This window comes from Crinia signifera, chromosome 3, assembly GCF_055691185.1.
Source record: "Crinia signifera chromosome 3, ASM5569118v1, whole genome shotgun sequence".
NCBI lineage: Eukaryota > Metazoa > Chordata > Amphibia > Anura > Myobatrachidae > Crinia > Crinia signifera.
This window is the reverse complement of record NC_139219.1, coordinates 21,253,658-21,278,489: the sequence shown is the minus strand read 5'-3', so window position 1 is coordinate 21,278,489 and position 24,832 is coordinate 21,253,658. Positions and strand designations below refer to the sequence as shown.

At 51.3% G+C, this 24,832-nt stretch overlaps 1 long non-coding RNA gene across 1 annotated transcript; it reads left to right on the top strand.

Annotated features, from left to right (window-relative positions):
• The first annotated feature begins 11,181 nt into the window (after positions 1 to 11,181).
• Positions 11,182 to 19,168, top strand: LOC146062449 (uncharacterized). The gene is made up of 3 exons (XR_014471323.1): positions 11,182 to 11,780; positions 15,242 to 15,371; positions 17,783 to 19,168. It is a non-coding gene; the product is annotated as an uncharacterized LOC146062449 (long non-coding RNA).
• The last annotated feature ends 5,664 nt before the right edge of the window (positions 19,169 to 24,832 follow it).

The window sequence follows — 24,832 nt, the reverse complement described above, 5'->3', positions numbered from 1 at the left end:
GTCAAAGGACTTGTCTGTAGACCTCCTAGACAGGATTGTCTTGAGGCACAAGTCTGGGGAAGGGTACAGAAAAAATATCTGCTGCTTTGAAGGTCCCAATGAGCACAGTGGCCTCCATCATCTGTAAATGGAAGAAGTTCCGAACCACCAGGACCCTTCCTAGAGCTGGCCGGCCATCTAAACTGAGCAATCAGGGGAGAAGGGCCCTAGTCAGGGAGATGACCAAGAACCCAATGGTCACTCTGTCAGAGCTTCAGCATTTCTCTGTGGAGAGAGGAGAAAGACAACGATCTCTGCAGCAATCCACCAATAAGGCCTGTATGGTAGAGTAGAATGGAAGCCACTCCTTAAAAAGCACAAGGACTCTCAGACCATGAGAAACAAAATTCTCAGGTCTGATGAGACAAGAGTCAACTCTTTGGTGTGAATGCCAGGCATCATGTTTGGAGGAAACCAGGCACCGCTCCTCACCAAGCTAATACCATCCCTACAGTGAAGCATGGTGGTGTCAGCATCATGCTGTGGGGATGTTTTTCAGAGGCAGGAACTGGGAGACTAGTCAGGATTAGAGATGTGCGGCGGACACTTTTTCGGGTTTTGGTTTTGGATCTGGATCTCCCTTCATGTTTTGGATTTGGATTGGTTTTGGCAAAACCACCCTGGTGGGTTTTGGTTTTGGTTTTGGATCTGGATTTTTATGAAAAAATGCTAAAAATGGCTAAAATAACAGAATTTGGGCCTGTTTTTGCCCCTAAAGTATTATTAACCTCAATAACATTAGTTTCCACTCATTTCTAGTCAATTCACAGCTTACAAAATTGTTTTCATTTACTGTAGTTGGGCCAAAAGGGTATGCCAAGGTAGCTGGATGACTAAGCTAAGCGACAGCAGTCGGCATCACATACATGTGGACCTTACACTTCCAACCTGGCAGAGCGGCACTGCAGGGGCAGACAGGGTGGCAGTTTAATAAACTATCCCAAAAAAAGAGAAATGCTCCAAAGAGCAAATACAAAGAGGTATCGGCCTTGTCATGACTGGTGGTAGCAGCTTCAGCACTTCTATCAAGTTGCTGATCTCCCACTATTTCCTCGTCCATCATCCTCCAAAAATGTGTTTTTATTTCATTTATTACTTTTATTTATTTTTCTTACTTTACACTGGACACAGCCTGTCACACTGGACACTGCCCCTTGGACTCTGGACACTGCCCCTGGACACAGCCCCTGGACACTGTCCCTGGACACTGGACACAGCCCGTCACCCTGGACACATCCCCTGGACAATGGACACACACAGCCTCTGGACACAGCTCCTGTACACTGGACACAGCCGTCACTCTGGATACAGCCCCTGGACAATGGACACAGCCGTCACACTGGACACAGCCTCTGGACACCGCCCCTGGACACAGCTCCTGTACAGTGGACACAGCCTTCACACTGGACACTGCCCCTGGACACAGCCCGTCACCCTGGACACAGCCCCTGGACAATGGACACAGCCCGTTACCCTGGACACAGCCCCTGGACACAGCCCCTGGACAATGGACACAGCCTCTGGACACAGCTCCTGTACACTGGACACAGCCGTCACACTGGACACTGCCCCTGGACACAGCCACTGGACACAGCTCCTGTACACAGCTCCTGTATACTGGACACAACCCCTGTACACTGGACACAACCCCTGTACACAGCCCCTGTACTCTGGACACAGCCCCTGTCACACTGGACACTGGATATATGTAGTCAAACTGGACAATGGATATATGTCACACTGGACATTGGATATATGTCGTCACACTGGACAATGGATATATGTCACGCTGGACACAGGCTATATGCCGTCACACAATGGTAACATGTCACACTGGACACAGGATATATATCGTCACACTGGACAATGGATATATCTGTCACACTGGACACAGGATATATGTGCTCACACTGGACACAGGATATATGTCGTCACACTGGACACAGGGGGTGAAATGTAATAGGATGAGAGATTCAGAAAGTGAGAGATTTGGTAAGAAATCTCCAGTTTTTTTAAAGTGGCAATCATTTACACAGCAAAACCAGTGTGATTTTGCTGTGTCAATGATTGCCACTTTAAAAAAACTGGAGATTTCTTACCAAATCTCTCACTTTCTGAATCTCTCATCCTATTACATTTCACCCAGGATATATGTAATCACACTGGACACAGGATATATGTCGTCACACTGGACACAGGATATATGTCGTGACTCGTGACACTGGACAATGGATATAGGCCGTCACACTGGACACAGCCCCTTGCATTACTGCAGCCCCTGTACACAGTGTACTACTCAGCAGCACTGCAGCCCCTGCATGTGAGCACTGCAGCACCTAGTTAGTTAAATCACACTACAGGGCTCAGGCCTATAAACAGTCACTGACTCTCACTCAATACAAGTCCATACCTCCCAACTTTGGCACTTCAGAAGACAGGACGCTGCTGCTGCGCGCCGAAGGGGGCGTGGCCTAATTTGGGGCATGGCCTATACTCACGGCTCTCCCGCGAGGCCACGCCCCCCATTTTGCCGCTATGGGGGCATGACCCAGAGGCTCTGTGAGCCTCTAGCCATGCCCCCTGGCTGCGGGAATAGACGCTGTGCGCATGCGCAAAGCGTTTATTCCCCGCTGCTTAGCAGCTGACAGGGGGGACTCCCAACAGCCCCCCCACACCGCGGGACACTGCCGCCCGCGGGTGGGACATCGGGACAGGCCCTGACAATCGGGACTGTCCCGATAAAATCGGGACTGTTGGGAGGTATGCAAGTCTACAACACAGTGCACGGAGCACAGGGCAGTGAGGGCACAGGGTAGGTCACGGAGCACAGCACAGCATGGCACGGAGCACAGCACAGGGCACACGGAGCTTCCCAACCACCCTCTTCCCTCTCCAAGATTGGAGTGAAGATGGCGGGGCGCGCGTGCGTCTTTTATAAGATCCCGCTCCCGCGAGAATCCGACAGCGTGATGATGACATTTTGCCTCGTTTTCAGTCCGGAATTGAGGCGGGAACTCCCGAGCCGCCTCGGATCCTGACCCGGATCCCGAGATTCGGATCTGTCAGATCTCGGGGTCCGGACCCGCTCATCTCTAGTCAGGAAAGAGGGAAAGATGAATGCAGCAATGTACAGATGGATGAAAACCTGCTCCAGAGCGCTCTTGACCTTTCAGCAGGACAATGACCCTAAGCATACAGCCAAGATATCACAGGACTGGCTTCAGGACAACTCTGTGACTGTCCCTGAGTGGCCCATCCAGAACCCAAGCTTGAAACAGATTAAACATCTATGGAGAGATCTGGCAATGGCTGTGCACCGACACTTCCCATCCAACCTGATGGAGCTTGAGAGGTGCTGCAAAGAGGAATGGGTAAAACTGCCCAAAGATAGGTGTGCCAAGCTTGTGGCATCATATTCACAAAGACTTGAGGCTGTAATTGCTGCCAAAGATACATCAACAAAGTATTGAGCAAAAGCTGTGAATACTTATTTACATGTGATTTGTTATTTTTTTATATATAATAAATTAGCAAAAATCTCCTAAAAAACATTTTTCACGTTGTCATTATGGGGTATTGTGTATGGAATTTTGAAGGGAAAATCTTTCTCTTTCATCCATCCTGGTGACACAGCTCAACCATGGACTGTAGAAGTGGTCCGAAGGAGCCAGGCACCTATGCTAAAGCTTTGAGAGGTAGGCTCCTCCCTTCTGCATCCCAGCATTCCTCAGTTTGTTTTAGGTGCCCACTAGAGTGGGTGCTATGCTGTAGGGCTGCTGCTGCAGCCAGGAGATAGAGTAGCTAGGGTGTTTTTATTTTTGTATTAATACTTCATCTTAAGGCCCCCATACACTAGGGCGACTTGTCCTTAGGACAAGTCGCCCCCGACTTCCCCCTGAGCTTCCCCGGCTGCTCCCCGGGGGAGCTTGATTAGATTGGCACTTAATGTGCAATTTTTTTACATGTGATAAATCGTCTCGATTTATCACATGTAAAAAACCCGGGGAGCAGGGGGGGGGGGGGGCTACAGAGGTGGGAGCTGGTGGGAGCAGGGGGGCGGGGGACAGCGTCTGTGCGAGGCGGTAGAGGGAGCAGGGGGGGCTGGGGACGCTGCGGGGGACACAGGCGGCATAGAGCCGGGCAGGGGGAGCCGGCCGGGAGCTGTCAGTAATGAATAAAAAAAAAAAGCCCATACAATGAATGGGCAGCCTGTGATTGGCTGCTGAGCGCTCTCTCAGCCAATTGCTGACTGGCTGAGAGAGCGCTCAGCCAATCACAGGCCGCCCATTCATTGTATGGGCTTTTTTTTTTTATTCATTGACAGCTCCCGGTCGGCTCCCCCTGCCCGGCTCTATGCCGCCTGTGTCCCCCGCAGCGTCCCCAGCCCCCCCTGCTCCCTCCACCGCCGCGCCGCCCCGTCCCACTAGGTCCCAAGTCGGGTGGTCGGACGTGCAGCAGGTCCAACCACCCAACGCAGATCCGATGCGCACAGGACCGCGCATCGGATCTGAGGGGACATCAAAACTAGCCGATTTTGGTCCGATTTCGGCCAGATCCGACTGATCTGGCTGAAATCTGACCAAAATCGGCTAGTGTATGGGGGCCTTTAGTGCAGGCACAGTGGAGAAGTTTCCTCACACTGACAGCACAGCAGGGGCTGACAGAAGCGCATCCTGTCAGCTCCCTGTGTGCAGAGAGACAGCACAGCACTCAAACCTCCTTAAAAGAGGTTTCCTGGACCCTGCAGGACCCCGAAGCCGGCTCCCTGCATAGGGGGGGAATCATGGGTGATGGGCACCCCACGATGGCGGCCGCCATTTTGGAAGGGTTTACAGGCTGAACTCTGCGGAGATCGCAGCCTGTCACAGGAGCTCAGTTTGCTGGGCGATTCCAAGTGATCCCCATTCAAGGGGAGACACAGGAAACAGAGGAAACAGTCTATAGGAGCAGCTCACAGGGGGAAAAAAGGCACCAAAAAGCCTCAGACCCCGCTGTAGCAGGGACTTTGGTCTCTTCCTTCACTCTGCCCTGGCGCCCTTTCATCCCACACGTGCGGAGCTGGAAGGAGATACTTAAATGCTTCTGCTTTCTTCTGAGGCGACACCACCCCCGGTGACCACAGAGGGTCATACAGCAGACAGATAAATACACTAATATATATTGGCTTGGTACAAATGCCTGACTTAGTGCACTGTGATTTAATCATGACATAAAGGAATGCTGCTGTGTTGGGGAGGGAGCATCGGCCATGTTAATAAACTGCAAATTTTGCGGGCTTAAATTTACATCTGAACAGATGGACCATGGGGATATTTGCCCTGTATGTGAGTCTGTGCCCAGTGGAGCGCAAGCCCAGAGGGCTGAACAACCAGAGCCTGCATGGGCTGCTGCTCTGGGAAAGTCTGTGTCTGCCTTAGTGCAAGCTTTAAACAGGCAGAGAGATGATTTGGTGAGATCTCCCAGGCCATTGTCATCATGTCAATATTCTGTTGGCTCCATTCCCCCCTCACAGGGGGACCCTGCATTTTTACAGGCAATGCAGGACACTGCTCATGGGGTACACAAGTTAAAGGCCTTTATGGAGCAGTTTACTAAGGAGTCTGAGGTTTCCCCCAGACATCCTTTATCCACCCCTCCTATCCTAAATGTAGATTCTGAGGAGGAGGGAGAGTGTGTGGCAGACATGTCATGGGATCCAAGGGAAGAGATGGAAGCATCTGTCCCTGGTATTGAGTATTTAATTTTGGCTGTAAAACAAGCATTCAATTTGTCTGAGGTGGATAAGGCTCCACAGCAGGGAGTCTTCAGAGATGCAGTCACCTTTCCTTCAGATGAAGGCATGCAGGAAATGCTGGGAGGGGTGTGGCAAACACCCGATAAGAGACTCCTTATGCCTAAAAGGTTTTTGAGCCTGTACCCCATGCCTGGAGAGCATGTTAAGTTGTGGGAAAAGGTCTCACTGGTAGATGCCCCGGTTGCTAGACTGTCTAAGGCAACTGCTTTGCCCATGCAAGTGGGTGCTGCTTTTAAGGACCCTGTTGACAAGAAGTTAGAGGGTTGTTTGAAAGCTGTCTTTGAGGGTGTTGATTTTACACTTAGACCCATTATTGCGTCAGCATGGGTTTCCAAGGCCATGATGGCATGGGCAAATAACCTGTGTGCTTTACTGCAGCCAGATTCAGAAGCCTTTGCCTTAGCTGAAAAGCTGAAGGCGGTGGCGGAATACTCGTGTGAGGCTGGGGAAGAGGGAGTCAAAATGGCTTCAAAGGTGTCGCCCATTTCAGTGTCCGCAAGGGGAGCCTTGTGGCTTAAAGCATGTGATGCCGACAATGAATCCAATAAGTCTCTGGAAGCATTGGCTTTTAAAGGGGAGTTGCTTTTTGGTTCGGAATTGGAATCCTTCATTAGGCGGAAAGAGTACATTAAGCAGCCAAACAGGGTTCCTCCAGGTTTGCTGCTTTAAATTTGTCCTTTCAGCCCTCCTTTAGAGGGGGTGCGTCCTCCAGAGGACAGTTCATCAGAGGAAGATTTGTTGCTGGAAAAGGAAAAGCTCCCAAATCCCGTTTTGGTGCCTTTGCAAAAAAGCAGGCTTCCAACGATGAGGAGAAGTCCTCTGCATGACGGGCCAGAGGCTCCTCAATCTGTGATCAGAGTGGGGGGGGGGGGTCACCTCTTGCAGTACCGGGATGCTTGGGCCTTATCCGGCCAGGATCCTTGGGTTCTCAATGTGGTTTCCCAGGGCTACAGGATAAACCTGAAGGGCGTTCCTCCAAAGAGGTTTCTACCTACACCTTTACCCAGGGAGGCACGCCTAAGAAAGGCCCTTTTGGGGGCGGCGAGGTCTCTCCTGGAAAAGGCCGTAGTGGTTCCAGTACCGCGGGAGGAAAGGAAGAAGGGGTTTTACTCCATTCTTTCTTAGGGCCCAAACCGGACAACTCGTTCAGACCAATCCTGAACTTCTCTGAACCTCCACTTGTGAGTGGATCATTTTAAAATGGAAACCTTGAGAATAGTTCTCCTGAGCCTGGTGCCAGGGGAATTCCTATTGTCTATGGACATTCAAGACGCATATTTGCACGTTCCTATATGCATAGAACATCAGTCTTTGCGCAATAGCCGACTTGCATCTGCAATTTTGGGCTCTTCCCTTTAGGCTGGCTACAGCTCCAAGGGTGTTCATGAAAATAATGGCAGTCATAGCTGCAGCTCTCAGACTCCGGGGTATTGTAATAATCCCGTATTTGGACGATCTGTTGTTCAACGCAGAGTCAGCATTGAACTGCAGCAAAATCTGTCAGAGGCTATTCATTTTTTGCAGCGCCACCGGTGGGTTTTGAATCTACCAAAGTCTCAGCTGTGCCCCACTCAGAGGCTTCAGTTTTTGGGAGTCATACTGGATACACATCTTCATCGTGTATTCCTTCCGGAATTAAAGGCCAGGGACATTTGTCAACTAGTCTGGATCATTCTGAGGTCACCCGGCTGTCAGTGTGGCATTGCCTGAAATTACTGGGCAAGATGGTGGCGACATTCAAGACTCTTCATTTTGCCAGATTCCATTCACGGCTGATTCAATGGAACATTTTGGCATGTTGGTCAGGGAATCCCAAAACCATGAAAACAGAGAAGGTTATCTTGACACCAGAAACGCGGACTGCCTTACTTTGGTGGACGGATGCGGAGTCTCTCCAATTGGGTCGTTCCCTTCGGTCATGGGATTGGCTGGTGGTCACCACCTACGCCAGTCTCAGGGGCTGGGGAGCAGTGGCCCTGGACTTGAGATTGCAGGGTCTATGGTCCATGAACAGGAACGTCGGGCAGTCTGGAAGACGCTGTTGCAGGCAGAAGAGATTCTGAGGGGATCTCCCATTTGGATCCAATCAGACAATGCCACAGCTGTGGCGTATCTGAATCACCAAGAGGGCACTCGCAGCAAGATGGCGATGATGGAATATACTTGGTAAAGTGATGGGAAATGGTGCTGATGATTCAATGTAATTGTATCTGTCTCACATTCGTTTTATCCCAAAAATGTAACAGTGTAATGTGGGCTAGGTGACATAAGGGAGATTGCTAGACTAATGAGGGAGAGAGGGAGATTGCCGCTATGTCAGGGAGTCTCCTGCAGAATGCAGGAGGGGAGGTAACTATGATGTAACAGTGTAATGTGGGCTATGTGACATGAGGGAGATTGCTAGACTAATGAGGGAGAGAGGGAGATTGCTGCTAGGTCAGGGAGTCTCCTGCAGAATGCAGGAGGGGAGGTAACTATGATGTAACAGTGTACTCTGGGCTAGGTGACATGAGGGAGATTGCTAGACTAATGAGGGAGATTGCTGCTAGGTCAGGGAGTCTCCTGCAGAATGCAGGAGGGTAGGCAACTATGAACTGATTCCTGGCCACTGCAAATTTGTGGCTGTGCAATCCGTTCTGAATCCCCCCTAGTTAGGGCCCTCTAACAGCTGTGAGTGTTGGAGAAGACTCCTCTATATGCCCTAGTGACCTATGTGAGAGAACAGCCTGAGCAGCGCGCTCATAAATCCACACAGGCATGCGAGGGAGTTCTTGCGAGACATTGGCTGTGTTCTGCCAGCAATAAGTAGAAGGCAATAACCTGATAAGCTGACGCGATCGTCACCACAAGCCTGAGACGCTCCACATCCCACCATGGCTTCCTCCACATTAAACACGTTTGCTTTATGCTTCCATTAGCAGGGTCACAAGGGGAGTCTGAGAGACATCTGCACGCTCCAATGAAAACATATTGCAATAAATACAGTATAATAAGCCTCTGCTAATAAAATAAGAAACATGGTATATTGTATATAGATACTTGCCTATTTTTGAAAACTTCAGGGAGATTATAGTTGGTAACAGAATTCCGCACGGCGACCCTTTGAGGGGGCGTGTCTATTTCCATATATGATATGTACAGATCAGTGGCGTAACTATATATTTTGCGCCCCCCCCCCCGCCAAATTTTTTTCTGCGCCCCCCCCCCCCCCATACTCTTACCTGACGGTTACTGTCCCGTCCAGTCTCCCTCAGTCACCGCTGCGCTGCTGCCCGGCCGCATCTGCGTCACTGTCCCGTCACTCGCTCCCGGCGCCGGCTCCTGCTGATAATGAAAAGTGACTCTTAGAAAATGGCTGCCAAAACTGTCTGCAATACGGGGGCAGCCATTTTCTAAGTGTCACTTTTCATTATCAGCAGCAGCCGGCGCCGGGAGCGAGTGACGGGACAGTGACCGCAGATGCGGCCGGGCAGCAGCGCAGCGGGTAACTATAGCACCGCAGCCCCCCAGGCGCCCATAGTTACTCTGCGCCTCCCCGCCATGGCGGGGGCTGCGGAGGCTTAGTTACGCCACTGGTACAGATGGAGCAGCCATCAGCCAGCCTGCCCTATCACCAGATCGTAAGTGCTGGCGCAGGCTTGCAGATGGCAGCTCCATCTGACAGCGAGGAGCTAGCATCTCACATGCTTCCCCATCATCAAGGCAGAGGGGACCAAATTCCCTGCCCGTCTCTGCTTCAGGGAGATGGGCAGTGAGCGAGGGCAGGCTTTGGCAGAGCGGGTGGAGGGGCAGAGCCGGGTGGAGGGCTGTTGCAGCCTCCGACAGAAAGCGGCACACGAGCATCTTGTGCGCGCCGCCCCATTCTGTTGGAGGACCATGGCTGGAGGGGGAGGGGCGGCGATTGGCGATAGAATCGCCAGGAGCAGCTCAATCTGTACGTGCTTTAAATGCTTGTTGAGAGATATTTGTTAGTAATATTATTAACTTTGTATTTTGGGAAATTTTGCAAGTACTGATAATAACATTGCTGCCTGCAACATTGTATTTATTTGTTTGCAACTATTTGCTGTGATATTTATTTGTTTCTTGCTCAGCAAAATATGCATGATTATAATGTGACGCCTACGCAATAAATTCCAAATTCAAAATTCAATTTAACCTTGTGTAAATTCTTAATACTTGTGTATTATCACGGCGCCCATGATCGCAGATCGAATAGTATGCAAATTGTATGCAAACCGTATGCAAATCGCATGTAATATCGCATACAATTTGCATACGATTTGCAAAAGATTCGATCTGCGATGTGATTTAGCACACCACCACTATCCACGTCTGCCCGAAGCGTGGCAAATGCAGCGAGCCCTGCGCGGGGACGTGGTTTGTGTCCTCCCGACCTGTTCATTACCCCACTATCCACGTCGGCGTGGAGTTGTTTTTACAAAGTGTGGCGAGCGCAGCGTGCCCCGCGAGGGGACGCGTACAACAAGCCCAAAGCTTGGCGTGCGGACGCGGAATACACGTCAAGTAATCCGCTGCGCTAGCCACGCTTCGGCCTCATTTTACACGTCCCACGCTGACATGGATAGTGGGGGTATGAACAGGTCAGGAGGATGCATATCACATCCCCTCGCGGGCCTCGCTGCGCTCACCACGCTTCGGGCTGGCGTGGATATTGGTGGTGTGCTAAATCGCATCGCAGATCGAATCGTATGCAAATCGAATGTAAATCGTATGCAAATCATATGTAAATCGTACGCACATCTCATACGATTTGCAAACGATTTGCATACGATATGGCATGCGATCCGCGGGTATGGGCGCCGCGATAATACACAAGTACCACCCAGGTTTCTTAAACTATGAAGCTGTCAGGATGCGGGAGATCTGCCTACTCTTTCGGAGATGCGGGAACCAACCAAAAAATCAGGAGCCTCCTGCAGGTTCAGGGCCTGATTAAAGGCCCCAGGTGCCCGAGGCTAATACACATGTAGCTCCCTTGGAATGCTGCTAAACACACGTGTATAGGCGCTCAGGGTCTCACCAGTTATACTGCCCATTGCATGTAACACAGGTTATACAGCTGGCATGTAAGATCTAATCAGGGGCGGATTGGCCCACCGGGAAACCGGGCCGTTTCCCGGTGGGCCGGCACATTTTGGAGGAGTGGCGGCTGCCTACCCTCCCTGGCCGCGGCCGCGGCCTCGGCCTCGGCAGCAGCAAAACGCTCCAATTAAAGATGGCCGCGGCCGGCCTCGGCTGTGCCCAAAGTTAAAATGGCCGCGGGAGGGCTGGTGCGCATGCGTGGGCGCACACAGCTCCTCCCGCGGTGCATAAAAGGCTGTGGAAAAGTATGTGTAAGTCAAGTGTATATACTAGGGGGTGGGGCGCAGTGGCTCAACTTGTGCTCCGCAGCGCCACTGGGGCGCAGCACGTTCAGGTTCAGTAGCTTTTGGAGCCGGCCGGAGGTAGGAGACGGAGTCCCTCATGTACAAGCTCTGCGGCAGCAGCAGCCAATAGCATTCTTCTCTATCTCTGGCTTTCTGTGTGAGGACGCTCAGTGACCCTGATGGGGCAGGTCACTGAGCAACCTCACACAGACAGCCAGAGAACCCCTCCTTCCTCTCTGCCCACCGCTCCCCCTTCCACCCTGCCCTGCATGCAGTAAGAGCTGCAGTCAGCTCAGCTGCTGCCAGGCCCAGCACCAGGGGGGGGGGGGGTGCAAAACAGCCCCCACCCCATTGCCCGGCACCCCCGCTTGGTGGGCGGGGCTTCGCGGACCCGATGGGGGCGGAGCTAAACGGGACCCGGCCGGGGGCGGAGCTACATGGTGTGATGGCTGCTGCTGCTGCTGCCTGGGCAAAAGGGAAGGGAAGAGATGCTGCTTTGCAACCACAGTTCCAGGCCTGCCCAAAACCAACCAGACTGTACTCTGGATGTTCCAAAGGTAAGATTGAGGGTTATGGTATGTGTGTTTATTTGGGGTGTGGGTTGGGCTCAGGGAAGGGGGGGGTAAGTGTTAGGCTCAGGGAGGGGTAAGAGTTAGGCCTCAGGGTATGAGGGTTAAGTACTAGTGGGGAGGGTCAGAATAATTTTGTGGGGGAGTCAGGACAGAGGGTTAGGGAGCTCGTCAGCATAACAGGCGCGGGGCAATTGAGTGTGTCGTGGGATATCGTGCAGGGTGAGGGAGTGCGTCAGTGTGATATAGCGCAGGCCACTGGGTGAGGGAAAGCGTCAATGTGATAGAGAGCAGGCCGCAGGGCGAGGGTCAGCGTGATAGAACACAGGCCACGGGTTGAGGGACTGCATCATTGTGATATAGCGCAGGCCACTGGGTGAGGGAAAGCGTCAATGTGATAGAGAGCAGGCCGCAGGGCGAGGGTCAGTGTGATAGAGAGCAGGCCGCAGGGCGAGGGTCAGCGTGATAGAACACAGGCCACGGGTTGAGGGACTGCATCATTGTGATATAGCGCAGGCCACTGGGTGAGGGAAAGCGTCAATGTGATAGAGAGCAGGCCGCAGGGCGAGGGTCAGTGTGATAGAGAGCAGGCCGCAGGGCGAGGGTCAGCGTGATAGAACACAGGCCACGGGTTGAGGGACTGCATCATTGTGATATAGCGCAGGCCACTGGGTGAGGGAAAGCGTCAATGTGATAGAGAGCAGGCCGCAGGGCGAGGGTCAGTGTGATAGAGAGCAGGCCGCAGGGCGAGGGTCAGTGTGATAGAACACAGGCCACGGGTTGAGGGACTGCATCATTGTGATATAGCGCAGGCCACTGGGTGAGGGAAAGCATCAATGTGATAGAGAGCAGGCCGCAGGGCGAGGGTCAGTGTGATAGAGAGCAGGCCGCAGGGCGAGGGTCAGTGTGATAGAACACAGGCCACGGGTTGAGGGACTGCATCATTGTGATATAGCGCAGGCCACTGGGTGAGGGAAAGCATCAATGTGATAGAGAGCAGGCCGCAGGGCGAGGGTCAGTGTGATAGAGAGCAGGCCGCAGGGCGAGGGTCAGTGTGATAGAACACAGGCCACGGGTTGAGGGACTGCATCATTGTGATATAGCGCAGGCCACTGGGTGAGGGAAAGCATCAATGTGATAGAGAGCAGGCCGCAGGGCGAGGGTCAGTGTGATAGAGAGCAGGCCGCAGGGCGAGGGTCAGTGTGATAGAACACAGGCCACGGGTTGAGGGACTGCATCAGTGTGATATAGCGCAGGCCACTGGGTGAGGGAAAGCGTCAATGTGATAGAGAGCAGGCCGCAGGGCGAGGGTCAGCGTGATAGAACACAGGCCACGGGTTGAGGGACTGCATCATTGTGATATAGCGCAGGCCACTGGGTGAGGGAAAGCGTCAATGTGATAGAGAGCAGGCCGCAGGGCGAGGGTCAGTGTGATAGAGAGCAGGCCGCAGGGCGAGGGTCAGTGTGATAGAGAGCAGGCCGCAGGGCGAGGGTCAGCGTGATAGAACACAGGCCACGGGTTGAGGGACTGCATCAGTGTGATATAGCGCAGGCCACTGGGTGAGGGAAAGCGTCAATGTGATAGAGAGCAGGGCGAGGGTCAGTGTGATAGAGAGCAGGCCACAGGGCGAGGGTCAGTGTGATAGAACACAGGCCACGGGTTGAGGGACTGCATCATTGTGATATAGCGCAGGCCACTGGGTGAGGGAAAGCGTCAATGTGATAGAGAGCAGGCCGCAGGGCGAGGGTCAGTGTGATAGAGAGCAGGCCGCAGGGCGAGGGTCAGTGTGATAGAACACAGGCCACGGGTTGAGGGACTGCATCATTGTGATATAGCGCAGGCCACTAGGTGAGGGGAAGCATCAATGTGATAGAGAGCAGGCCGCAGGGCGAGGGTCAGTGTGATAGAGAGCAGGCCGCAGGGCGAGGGTCAGTGTGATAGAACACAGGCCACGGGTTGAGGGACTGCATCATTGTGATATAGCGCAGGCCACTGGGTGAGGGGAAGCGTCAATGTGATAGAGAGCAGGCCGCAGGGCGAGGGTCAGTGTGATAGAGAGCAGGCCGCAGGGCGAGGGTCAGTGTGATAGAACACAGGCCACGGGTTGAGGGACTGCATCATTGTGATATAGCGCAGGCCACTGGGTGAGGGGAAGCATCAATGTGATAGAGAGCAGGCCGCAGGGCGAGGGTCAGTGTGACAGAGAGCAGGCCGCAGGGCGAGGGTCAGTGTGATAGAACACAGGCCACGGGTTTAGGGACTGCATCATTGTGATATAGCGCAGGCCACTGGGTGAGGGAAAGCATCAATGTGATAGAGAGCAGGCCGCAGGGCGAGGGTCAGTGTGATAGAGAGCAGGCCGCAGGGCGAGGGTCAGTGTGATAGAACACAGGCCACGGGTTGAGGGACTGCATCATTGTGATATAGCGCAGGCCACTGGGTGAGGGAAAGCGTCAATGTGATAGAGAGCAGGCCGCAGGGCGAGGGTCAGTGTGATAGAGAGCAGGCCGCAGGGCGAGGGTCAGTGTGATAGAACACAGGCCACGGGTTGAGGGACTGCATCATTGTGATATAGCGCAGGCCACTGGGTGAGGGAAAGCATCAATGTGATAGAGAGCAGGCCGCAGGGCGAGGGTCAGTGTGATAGAACACAGGCCACGGGTTGAGGGACTGCATCATTGTGATATAGCGCAGGCCACTGGGTGAGGGAAAGCGTCAATGTGATAGAGAGCAGGCCGCAGGGCGAGGGTCAGTGTGATAGAGAGCAGGCCGCAGGGCGAGGGTCAGTGTGACAGAACACAGGCCACGGGTTGAGGGACTGCATCATTGTGATATAGCGCAGGCCACTGGGTGAGGGAAAGCGTCAATGTGATAGAGAGCAGGCCGCAGGGCGAGGGTCAGTGTGATAGAGAGCAGACCAAAGGGGGAGGGACTGCATCATTGTGATATAGCGCAGACCACTGGGTGAGGGAAAGCGTCAATGTGATAGAGAGCAGGCCGCAGGGCGAGGGTCAGTGTGATAGAGAGCAGGCCGCAGGGCGAGGGTCAGTGTGATAGAGAGCAGACCAAAGGGGGAGGGAGTGTGTCCAGTTTATGTTCCAGCATGGGAAGGAATTGATGACGTTTGATGGGGAGGGAGGGCTTTATAAATAACAGTTTATGGGGCCCCATCATTTCTGTTGTTGTCCCTAGACGTTACAGAGAGCCCGCTGTGCATACAGGTAAAAAGTGTGCTACTGTAACTGCACATTTAATCCAGGATGCGCTCCTCACGCTACTCTGTGTGGGGTGGGGGTGGTGGTAAGCAAGGGGGAGTCTGGTCCCCTTTTAACTTTTAATATATTTTACAGATCTCAATGTGTTCATAGTCCCTTTTCAATGATATATATAGTTGAATGGAGAAATTGGCACTCACGTGGGGAGGTAATTATTATTTTTTTAAATCTAGCTTAAGCCAGGAGCGGACACCAGAAGCAAGAGCCGGGAGCTGGAATCTGAACCTCCCCGGAGCCAGAAGCAGACATCAATGTAGAGGCGGGAACCTGACCCTCAAAGCTGCCTGGAGCTGACAGCCAGAGGTAAGTCGGGAGGTCTAGCGCAGCTTAGGATGTGGCGGTATGGCCCTCTACCTCCCAAGTTGCTTCCCACCACACTTGCACCAATGTTAGATAACTCCATCTTTCTCTCACCGTCTCTCCCTCTTTCTCTCTATCCACCCCTCTGTCTTTTTTTCCTTTCTCTCCCTTCCTTTACCCCTGATCTCTCCCTCCTCTCCATTTCTCTCTCCTCCCCTTCTCTCCCTCTCTCTCCCTCCTTAGCCTCTATCTCTCCTTCCCTCTCATCCTCTTTGTTTGTCTCTCCCTCTTCATTTGGGTGTGGTATAGGGGTCCGACAGTCGGGATCCCGACAGTCATTATCCCGACGTCTGGATCCCGACTGGCCGGACCCAGACAACATGGTGAGCGCAGCTAAGCCCCTTGCAGGCACAATTCTATTCTCCCTCTATGGGGGTCGTGGACCTCCACGAGGGAAAATAGCGGGTGGCCGTCGGGAACCCAGCTGTCAGTTTTTGACAGTCGGGATCCTGACGTCGGGTGAATGGCTGTCGGGATCCCGACTGTTGGGACCCCGTCCGGCACCCCTCCATTTCCCTCTCTCTATCCCCCTCCTTTCTCTCTGCCTCACTCCCTCCCCACCTTCCCCTCTATCCCCCTCACTCCTTCCCCTCCCACCTCCTCCTTCCCCACTACCTCTTTCTGTCACCTCTCTCTCTCCGGTCATCCAATGCCTCTACCTGCCATCCTCTGTCACACATTGCCTTCCCCTGGCATCATCCACTTGCTACCTCTTTTACTCTCTCCCTGAGGTCACCCACTGCTTCTCACTGTCATCCTTTGTCTCTCCCTTTTAATCACTGCCCCTCTATCTCCCACTATCTCTCCCCTTTATCCACTACATCCCCATCTACCTCTCCCTGGTGGGACTGTCACTATCTCATCATTTCCCTCTCTCTCCTGTTGGTCTCTGCCTCTTTCAGACATCACTCTTTGCCTCTCCCTGTTACCTTTTCACTGTCAACTGCCTCTCTACATCATTCCCTTTGAGACAAAACCATTGTGAGGCCATGGCCACTGTTCCACGAGCTCACACAAATAACCTTTCTCACTTTGTTCTGGATTCAGCCCTGGATCTGCCTACACTGTGTGTCATAATGTGTAATTGGCATTACGTTATTGCATGTGTATTTGGCATAACTGTGTGTGGCATAATGGTTATGGACATTACAGTATGTAGCATAATGTGTAATGGGCTGTGTGCACCAGCCAATGGGTCTAGGGGGAAGGGGGTGTTAATATGTTGTGCATAGGGGTGGCCTGAACCCTAAATCCAGCCCTGCATATATATATATATATATATATATATATATATATTTGTGAAGACTGGCACTTGGGACATCCAGATAAACGCTGGTGAGGTGCCTTTCACAATATTTGATATATAGGTGATTTTTCAAATAAATGAAAATGGGAGGCGGCACTCTCAAACAAATAGTGAAAAACTGTATTAAATCATCAAAGTGCAAAAAAGGTCAGCATAAGTTGTCAACAGTTTCGGAGCTTACGCTCCTTCCTCAGGACAACTGACAGCATGAACAAATCAAACATGAAGTGCACTCAGTCGTCCTGAGAAAGGAGCGTAAGCTCCGAAACTGTTGACAACTTATGCTGACCTTTTTTGCACTTTGATGATTTAATACAGTTTTTCACTATTTGTTTGAGAGTGCCGCCTCCTGTTTTCATTTATTTGAAATTCGTATATATATATATATATATATTTATATATATATATAATATACACAATCTTTTTATGTCCAGCACTTCCCTACTAGTAAAGTGTTAGCCTGGGTGCCTTCTCCTGCAGGTAGTCCTGCGGCAGATGCATACCTCCCAACTATCCCGCTTTTCGCGGGAACCTCCCATTTTTTGGGGATGTTCCTGTGTCCCGCCCGAGGCTGGCAGTGTCCCGGGGGAAGGGGGGGGTCAGTTTGTAGTCCCTCTGTCACCCCTTGTCTTTATCTCCCCAGCCCCACAGGCTGCAGAATAGACGCTGAGCTCATGCACCTATCTGCAGCCTGGGGCTGGGGACATAGCCAGCAGCTCAGAGAGCCACTAGTCATGCCCCCACAGCGGCGATAATGGGGCATGGCCTCACTGAAATAGACCACGCCCCCATTGCTAGGCCACACCCCCAAAAAATGGGCGCGCCTCCGGCGCGCAACAGATCCCGCCCCCCCGTTTAGGGCTGCTTTGTGATATTTCCCGGGCTGGATTTATTTCCCAATCCGCCCCTGGATCTAATGCTTGTGGCGTGTGTAGGAGACTTTGGCATTAGGCTGCCCAGCTGGCCCTGTAGCACAAATCATCTGCTGACTGCATCTGAGATCCTGATTTTGATATAATTATGCTTAATAATCTTTATTTATTTTCAGGGGTCTTCATCACTGGTGGGCGCAGAAGTCTCACAGGCCCTGTGTGAACCTGGAGGCAGATTTACCGTTCAATACATCAGAACACACCGATAATCTGTAATCATCTCTCCAATCTTATCACAGCAATGTGACTTTCTAGTAGGGGGGATTAAATAGAAAGGGAAGCAGGCCTTGCAGTGTTCAGGGGGATGGGGAGGTTCTTCGGCTCTCTCCTGACAGACCTCACTTTTGACCCCTGTCATGGGGTTATACCAGCATTTTGAGTAAAAACATACAAGGCCTATCTTTTTCTGTGCCACACAGGGAGTTTAAAGCAATGAATCTTTCTGAGAAATAGGCCTCTGCCGAAATGTACAAAGCTACCGCAGGCCAGCTGTCAGCACAGAGCCCCATATATTCTCTGTAAAGCTGAGCAGGTACCCAGCTCTCACACGCCTCCTACACACGTGTAGGGACCCAGATATGGGGCAGAGCAGCGACACAGTAACATGTGCGGTTCTGTGTTCCCACCGTGCTGTGATATTTATTCCCACTTCCCACTCATCCAGGAGTTTATTTAACCACTTCATGACCAAGAAGCTGAATATTATGTTTGAGGTGAATATATGTCTTTTTTTGTTACCAAGTAAATTTATGTTTTTTCTCCAATTGCAATATATGCATTTTAATTAAGTCAGCTATAGGGGATTTGATTGACTGGAGCACCAGTTACTACTCGTTACTAGTATCACTCGTTATATCTGACACTTAATCAGATGACTCTCTATGGATGATGTCTTTTGCTACATACAGTATGTTACAATCATATTTATAGCATAGTTGCCTAAGCTCCCGCATACTGCAGGAGGCTCCCATTTCAGCCAAAGGTCTCCTGCTGCCCTGCATTGCACTCCTTATTACCTGGGTTCTGCTAGGAGTACAACTGAGGTGTTTTTTTATAAGGACAGTGATTTGCTGTAACTGCTCAGGAGTCCCTGCTGACGACTAGCATCATTCCCCCTTGTGGGAACAACAGTAGAGAGTTATAGCAGAACAATGATCAGACAGGATATCCTTATCTGTGCAGGTGTGCACTCATCCATAGCATCATGCTGCTGCTGTTAGCTGTAAAGGCCCATACACACTAGGCGATTCTGAGCTGAAAGCAGCTCAGTTTTGTCATTTGAGCTGTTTTCAGCTCAGAAGCTGCCCAGAGTGTGTGGTCCGGCCATGAGCAGTGAGTGCTGATGCGTATTACCAGCAAAAAGGCATCTCGGCGGATGGCTTTCCATAGCTTCCTGCTATGGAAAACTGTTTACCCCCTGTGAAAATCGCTGGCCATGGGGAGAATCGGCCAGTGTGTATGGACCTTAAGGGTATGAATTTTTGCTAGTTATCTTTCTTTAATTAAACACATTTTTAATTAAATGATCTGGTGTCCATGCTGATTTGGCTAATGCTATAATGGTATGTAAAACAGCACATCCAATAAATATAGATCAGTGATGTCTAACCTTCACACTGAATGTTGATGAACTGATGTTGTTGAACTACACATCCCAGCATCAGTTTCAGCATGGCCATATAGTAAAACTTTAGCAGGGTATGCTGGGATGTGTAGTTCAACAACAGCTAGAGTGTCAAGGTTAGCCATCACTGATATAGATGATGCCTACACGTTGCAGATAGTCCAGTGTTCACAATACATTTGAATTGAATACACTGAAAACATACTTCTATGCTTAGAGATGAATTCACACAAGGTCAAACTGCATTTGGAAATGAATGCATAGGCATCACATTAATCATATACAGCAGTGGTTCCCAAACTGTGCGCCGCGGCTCCTTGGGGTGCTGCGGTGCTGTCACAGGGGTGCCGCAGCCTGGCAGCCACATGTCTTTTTTTTATTTTTTGATGCAAGCTGGGCTGGGCAGTGTTTAAGGAGCTAGCATGGGCAGTGGGTGAGTACAAGGAGCTGAGCGGCTGCCCGTGTGGATTCAGCAGGCCGAGCAGCGTGATTGTCGGCGCCGGGGAGGGGGGTTTAGTGCAGGGAGCTTAGCAGCTGCCCGTGCGGCTAGTCAGCAGGTCGGGCAGCACGTACATCGGGGCCCGGGGAGGTTAATGCAGGGAGCTGAGTAGATTCCTGTGCCGAGTCAGCAGGGCGGGCAGCGTGTACACCTGCGCTGGGGGGTAGGAGGGTGCCGAGGCAGCGGGGGGAGCTGCCTCTGCTGCCCCTTTACCCTGACCCCTGTGTTCCCGCCCCTTACCCTGTGTGTCTGCCACCTTATCAATCTGCTGCCCCCTTACCCCTGTATGCCTGCACCCTTACATTCATCTCCATGTGACTGCCACCTCACCCCTCTGTTTCCTCTTACCCATATCCCTGTGTATCTGTCCCCTTACCCTCACTTACCCGTCAGAATGCACCCAGAAAAATGATGCTGGGTAATTGCCAGGTCGCAGGTACTGTATGAAAGGGGTTTTATACAATGTTATAGGGAAGAGAGAACAAGCTGGTAAGCAGTTGGGGGCATTGTTTCTTGGATTTCTGTTTATTATTTTTACAAACAAATTAATAAGTCATTTTTTCCTGAGCTAAAGACTGATAGCATTGTTTTGACCCAACTACTTTAAAAAAAAAAGGGATAGTTTGGTAATTGGGCAGTACGGATGGGGTAATGGTTAGCATTACTGCCTCACAGCACTGAGGTCATGGGTTCGATTCCCACCATAGCTCTAACTGTGCAGAGTTTGTATATTCTCCCCGTACTCGCGTGGGTTTCCTCCGGGTACTCCGGTTTCCTCCCACAATCCAAAAATATACTGGTAGGTTAATTGGCTCCCAAAAAAATTAACCCTAGAATGTCTGTGTATGTACATGTGGTAGGGGATATAGATTGTAAGCTCCACTGGGGCAGGGACTGATGTGAATGTTCAAATATTATCTGTAAAGCGCTGCGAAATATGTGCACGCTATATAAGAAACTGGTAATAAATAAATAAATAGTCAATTATTATTTTGGCATACGGCTGCCTTGAAAAAGTCATGGAGATCCAAAGGGTGCCCTGGACTGAAAAAGTTTGGGAACTACTGATATACAGTATACTGTGCTGAGTGAGAAGAAAATAAATATCTTGGCGTATATATAGTTGCAAACAAGAAATCGCATATTGCTGACAGCAATGTTAAAATCAATACTTACAAAAATTCCCAAAATATATTGCTGCAAATGTTATATAGAAATATCTTTTAATGCTGTCCATACACTAGACCAACTTTCAGCCAACCATCCAGTTAGTTTATGGGTAGGACTGAAAATCAGGAACTGTATAGGAGCAAATGTTACTGTAACTAGATTTGACTCCCGTGAGTCAAATCTACACATGGCACAAGACACTTACAGTCACCACAGGCAGCAGCAGTCCCATCTGTCTTGCCTTGACTGCTGCTGGGGGATCCCCTCTATGACATCATTACTTTGATGTCAGAGGATTTCCTCTACAGATGTGACAGAAGCACATCACATTCACCCTGAACACTCTGAACTTATTATGCCGCTGTCAGGAAACGAGTGTGTGAAACTCGCCGAACCGTTTTGACCCGGGGTTTGTGCATATGACCCCCACCATCAGAATGGGGCCCTTTCCGATCCGGTCTGAATTAAGCTCCTAATCTCAAATATTGGCTGTCCCTGCAACACATTGTAACCTGTATGATAACATCCCAAATCAGGGAGATTTATGACAGGTAAGCTTAAATGAAATACTTCTGCATACAGCATATCAGATCATTATCTCCCTCCTGCAGCTGGTCTTTCCTCTAAAAGTCTGCTCCAGGCTCCTGTGAAACTAGCCAATGGGAGTCTAGGGAGGGTTTAAGGAGGAAAGACAAACTGACTGTTACATAACATGCAACATTTCTTGTATGCCTATATGTGTGAACCTCCACCCGGAATATGAAACTTAACTTCTTATATTTTTGTAAATACAGGGGCTTTTTCTCCATAGCCAGGGGTTAGGGCAGAGGTAATGGCGGCAGGGGAGATTGTGCAACAGTGACAGGAACATTAGACACTATTTAGACACACAGGCGGATCACAGACACTGGCCCTGGGCTTCTGTAGGAAGTCAGGAACCAGAGAGTACCCTGCATAATGCTATGTCAAGATTATGTTATTATCACAGGGCTCCCCTGGTATTCATTTCTTTTAAACAAATTGAGAAAGATCACATTTCCTATTTCCCATTAGTATGGGCATTGATTATTATAAAAAAAAAGTGAGCAGATCCTCCAAATCTTCTTTAGAACATACAGGCAATGCTACTAATATGAATAGTATGTGAAAACTTATTTTATTATGTTATGTTAGTAAACATACAGTAATATTGATTAATATGCCCGTTAACCCCTTCAGTAGCAGTGGCAAATGCAGGATTTCTAGATGGGGGTTTACAAATGCAGTCCACAAATTTTCCACTGGAACATCAGAGCAAGAGCGGGAGCCTGAGGGAGCGCTAGTAGAACCAAGTAATGACCCTTAACATTAATGTACACACTAGTATTTTTATACACTGGATACTGTATGGAATACAGTGCTAATATTTAACACTACAGATGGAGTCTGCTCTATCTTTGCAGGGGCTGGCGATTCTATCGCCAGCCCCCGCCAGCGGCCGGCTCTCGCCAGTGGTGTGCGCGCACGAGATGCTCGTGCGCGCCCCATGGCTACGGAGCTGGATCCGTCACCTGCCGCCTCCCCTCGGTGCCCCTCACCGCCCCGCCGTCCCCCCTATCCCTGCCCGTCTCCCTGAAGAGGAGACGGGCAGGATGCCGCCGCGGCGCCGCCCTGAAACTGGGACGCGGGTGCGTGTGAGATGCACGTGCGTCCCAGTCAGATGGAGCCTCTGCAGCGCAGGCATGCCGGCGATCCCCGGCAAAGGATCAGAGGTGCTCCATCTGTATATACGTCTATACTATAGTTTAGGATGTATCAAACTTTTAAACAATATAAATAAGTTGTCAGGAAAAGGTTAAACATACTGTAATGAATAAATACACAAACATAATAGAAACAGTACTGCACTTTCAAAGCACACATTCTCCCGCCTCATGGTAAGGCTTCACCTGTCTCTTCTTCCTGGCAACTGCTCTCTGGTCCAATGCACTGACTGAGGACACAGCAAAAGAGGAAGTTACTACCACTGGGCATGTCCCTTACACTGCAGGATGTGGCGACAACGCCAGTAATCGTATTATATACCATTGCTAGTGTCATTATTTGAACCACTTGCCAAGAGGATGGGGGTTTATGTGCAACCAGAACACCACCTCCCCCCCCCCCCCCCCCCCTGCACTTGCCTATGGGTGGTATTTTATTTTAGGGAACACTCCCCACAGGGCAGGTTTTTTTTTTCTTTAGAGTGATCCATCGCTGAGTGTTCCGGGGTCAGGCAGTGCCACTGAGCACTATATCAGTCGTTGCCCAGCCCTGCCCCCGGCAACCTGGCTAGTTACGTCTCACACAGCCGGAGGGAGGAGGAGGGGCCAGGCAGCCGGAGCCGGGCAGCGACAATCCCGAGGAATTTCTGGGTTTGCCAGTCTGGGCACTGGAGCATAGCCTGGGAGGTGAGGTGCTCCGTGCCTCATACATGCAGAACCTGGGAGGTGAGGTGCTCCGTGCCTCATACATGCAGAACCTGGGAGGTGAGGTGCTCCGTGCCTCATACATGCAGAACCTGGGAGGTGAGGTGCTCCGTGCCTTATACATGCAGAACCTGGGAGGTGAGGTGCTCCATGCCTCATACATGCAGAACCTGGGAGGTGAGGTGCTCCATGCCTCATACATGCAGAACCTGGGAGGTGAGGTGCTCCATGCCTCATACATGCAGAACCTGGGAGGTGAGGTGCTCCATGCCTCATACATGCAGAACCTGGGAGGTGAGGTGCTCCATGCCTCATACATGCAGAACCTGGGAGGTGAGGTGCTCCATGCCTCATACATGCAGAACCTGGGAGGTGAGGAGCTCCATGCCTCATACATGCAGAACCTGGGAGGTGAGGCGCTCCATGCCTCATACATGCAGAACCTGGGAGGTGAGGCGCTCCATGCCTCATACATGCAGAACCTGGGAGGTGAGGCGCTCCATGCCTCATACATGCAGAACCTGGGAGGTGAGGTGCTCCATGCCTCATACATGCAGAACCTGGGAGGTGAGGTGCTCCATGCCTCCTACATGCAAAACCTGGGAGGTGAGGTGCTCCATGCCTCATACATGCAGAACCTGGGAGGGGAGGCGCTCCATGCCTCATACATGTAGAACCTGGGAGGTGAGGTGCTCCATGCCTCATACATGCAGAACCTGGGAGGTGAGGCGCTCCATGCCTCATACATGCAGAACCTGGGAGGTGAGGTGCTCCATGCCTCATACATGCAGAACCTGGGAGGTGAGGCGCTCCATGCTTCATACATGCAGAACCTGGGAGGTGAGGCGCTCCATGCCTCATACATGCAGAACCTGGGAGGTGAGGCGCTCCATGCCTCATACATGCAGAACCTGGGAGGTGAGGCGCTCCATGCCTCATACATGCAGAACCTGGGAGGTGAGGTGCTCCATGCCTCATACATGCAGAACCTGGGAGGTGAGGTGCTCCATGCCTCATACATGCAGAACCTGGGAGGTGAGGTGCTCCATGACTCATACATGCAGAACCTGGGAGGTGAGGTGCTCCATGCCTCATACATGCAGAACCTGGGAGGTGAGGTGCTCCATGCCTCATACATGCAGAACCTGGGAGGTGAGGCGCTCCATGCATCATTCATGCAGAGCCTGGAAGGTAATGTGCTACAAACATCATTCATGCAGAGCTTGGGAGGTGACTGGCTCCATGCATCATAAATACAGAACCTGGGAGGAGATTTGCCCCATACATCCAGAGCCGGGGAGGTGAGGTGCTCCATGCATCATTCATACAGAACCTGGGAGGTGATGTGCCACAAACATCATTCATGCAGAACCTGGGAGGTGATTGGCTCCATGCATCATACATGCAGAGCTTGAGGTTTAGTGTC